A 3,418-nucleotide genomic window follows, 5' to 3' on the forward strand; every position below is an offset into this window, starting at 1 on the left:
TTTAACCTCATATGGTAGAGATATGTTTTAAGGAGTCCTGTATCATTCCCCAGTTAACTGGTGCAATGGGTAAATAGCATTTTTGGGATCCAGGTTAGGTAGTTGTTTTTTTAACTCTGAATGGACTAGCATTATATTACCCAGATATATTTGGCATGAGTAGGTAAGCAATGTCATCTGACTACTGACATCTGTGTTCAAGGGGAAGTGGAATGTGATGCAGACAAGAGTTTACTTTACAAAAAAGGACGAAATGGGAAACATTCATTGTCAAACCTGAAGGCAAGATAGGTGGAAGAAAGTTTAAAAGGAGGACAGAAAGCAAAGTCTATGTTGAATTGATCATTTTGTGGATCAGTTGATAAAAATGTTGATAGTGAAAAAAGTACTACAGCTGATTCCAAGACCTATTTTGTTAGAAGCAAGGAACCTCCCAACTGTGCCAAAACCCGGGATTGAACCAGGGACCTTTAGATCTTCAGTCTAACGCTCTCCCAACTGAGCTATTTCGGCCTGCTTATAGCTGTGTTCTTCATACTTTAATTTAAACCATTTAACAAAATAGATGCAGGACCTGGATTTTTAACCTCATATGGTGAGATATGTTTTAAGGAGTCCTGTATCATTCCGCAATTAACTGGTGCAATGGGTAAATAGAATTTTTGGGATCCAGGTTAGGTAGTTGTTTTTTTAACTCTGAATGGACTAGCACTATATTACCCAGATATATTTGGCATGAGTAGGTAAGCAATGTCATCTGACTACTGACATCTGTGTTCAAGGGGAAGTGGAAGGTAATGCAGACAAGAGTTTACTTTACAAAAAAGCATGAAATGGGAAATATTCATTGTCAAACCTGAAGGTAAGAGAGGTGGAAGCAAGTTTAGAAGGAGGATATAAAGCAAAGTCTATGTTAAATTGATTGTGTTGTAGATCAGTTGGAAAAAATTTGATGAATAGAGAAAAAGTACTACAGCTGATTCCATGACCTATTTTGCTAGAAGCAAGGAACCTCTCAACTGTGCCGAAACCCGGGATTGAACAAGGGACCTTTAGATCTTCAGTCTAACGCTCTCCCAACTGAGCTATTTCGGCCTTCTGATAGCTGGGGTCTTCATACTTTAATTTGAACCATTTAACAAAATAGATGCAGGACCTGGATTTTTAACCTCATATGGTAGAGATATGTTTTAAGGAGTCCTGTATCATTCCCCAGTTAACTGGTGCAATGGGTAAATAGCATTTTTGGGATCCAGGTTAGGTAGTTGTTTTTTTTAACTCTGAATGGACTAGCACTATATTACCCAGATATATTTGGCATGAGTAGGTAAGCAATGTCATCTGACTACTGACATCTGTGTTCAAGGGGAAGTGGAAGGTAATGCAGACAAGAGTTTACTTTACAAAAAAGCATGAAATGGGAAATATTCATTGTCAAACCTGAAGGTAAGAGAGGTGGAAGCAAGTTTAAAAGGAGGACAGAAAGCAAAGTCTATGTTGAATTGATCATTTTGTAGATCAGTTGATAAAAATGTTGATAGAGAAAAAAGTACTACAGCTGATTCCAAGACCTATTTTGTTAGAAGCAAGGAACCTCTCAACTGTGCCGAAACCCGGGATTGAACCAGGGACCTTTAGATCTTCAGTCTAACACTCTCACAACTGAGCTATTTCGGCCTTCTGATAGCTGGGGTCTTCATACTTTAATTTGAACCATTTAACAAAATAGATGCAGGACCGGGGTTTTTAACCTCATATGGTAGAGATATGTTTTAAGGAGTCCTGTATCATTCCCCAGTTAACTGGTGCAATGGGTAAATAGCATTTTTGGGATCCAGATTTGGTAGTTGTTTTTTTAACTCTGAATGGACTAGCACTATATTACCTAGATATATTTGGCATGAGTAGGTAAGTAATGTCATCTGACTACTGACATCTGTGTTCAAGGGGAAGTGGAATGTGATGCAGACAAGAGTTTACTTTACAAAAAAGGACGAAATGGGAAACATTCATTGTCAAACCTGAAGGCAAGATAGGTGGAAGAAAGTTTAAAAGGAGGACAGAAAGCAAAGTCTATGTTGAATTGATCATTTTGTGGATCAGTTGATAAAAATGTTGATAGAGAAAAAAGTACTACAGCTGATTCCAAGACATATTTTGTTAGAAGCAAGGAACCTCTCAACTGTGCCAAAACCCGGGATTGAACCAGGGACCTTTAGATCTTCAGTCTAACGCTCTCCCAACTTAGCTATTTCGGCCTGCTTTTAGCTGTGGTCTTCATACTTTAATTTAAACCATTTAACAAAATAGATGCAGGACCTGGATTTTTAACCTCACATGGTAGAGATATGTTTTAAGGAGTCCTGTATCATTCCGCAATTAACTGGTGCAATGGGTAAATAGCATTTTTTGGATCCAGGTTAGGTAGTTGTTTTTTTAACTCTGAATGGACTAGCACTATATTACCCAGATATATTTGGCATGAGTAGGTAAGCAATGTCATCTGACTACTGACATCTGTGTTCAAGGGGAAGTGGAAGGTAATGCAGACAAGAGTTTACTTTACAAAAAAGCATGAAATGGGAAATATTCATTGTCAAACCTGAAGGTAAGAGAGGTGGAAGCAAGTTTAGAAGGAGGACATAAAGCAAAGTCTATGTTAAATTGATTGTGTTGTAGATCAGTTGGAAAAAATTTGATGAATAGAGAAAAAGTACTACAGCTGATTCCATGACCTATTTTGTTAGAAGCAAGGAACCTCTCAACTGTGCCGAAACCCGGGATTGAACAAGGGACCTTTAGATCTTCAGTCTAACGCTCTCCCAACTGAGCTATTTCGGCCTTCTGATAGCTGGGGTCTTCATACTTTAATTTGAACCATTTAACAAAATAGATGCAGGACCTGGATTTTTAACCTCATATGGTAGAGATATGTTTTAAGGAGTCCTGTATCATTCCCCAGTTAACTGGTGCAATGGGTAAATAGCATTTTTGGGATCCAGGTTAGGTAGTTGTTTTTTTTAACTCTGAATGGACTAGCACTATATCACCTAGATATATTTGGCATGAGTAGGTAAGCAATGTCATCTGACTACTGAAATCTGTGTTCAAGGGGAAGTGGAATGTGATGCAGACAAGAGTTTACTTTACAAAAAATGACGAAATGGGAAACATTCATTGTCAAACCTGAAGGCAAGATAGGTGGAAGAAAGTTTAAAAGGAGGACAGAAAGCAAAGTCTATGTTGAATTGATCATTTTGTAGATCAGTTGATAAAAATGTTGATAGAGAAAAAAGTACTACAGCTGATTCCAAGACCTATTTTGTTAGAAGCAAGGAACCTCTCAACTGTGCCGAAACCCGGGATTGAACCAGGGACATTTAGATCTTCAGTCTAACGCTCTCCCAACTTAGCTATT

General features: G+C 38.1%; 1 non-coding gene across 1 annotated transcript; it reads right to left on the reverse strand.

Annotated features, from left to right (window-relative positions):
- Window positions 1-440: 440 nt before the first annotated feature.
- TRNAF-GAA (transfer RNA phenylalanine (anticodon GAA)) lies at window positions 441-513 on the reverse strand. Its single transcript has one exon. It is a non-coding gene; the product is annotated as a tRNA-Phe (tRNA).
- Between the last annotated feature and the right edge of the window lie 2,905 nt (window positions 514-3,418).

This window comes from Lissotriton vulgaris, chromosome 8, assembly GCF_964263255.1.
Source record: "Lissotriton vulgaris chromosome 8, aLisVul1.2, whole genome shotgun sequence".
Lineage (NCBI taxonomy): Eukaryota > Metazoa > Chordata > Amphibia > Caudata > Salamandridae > Lissotriton > Lissotriton vulgaris.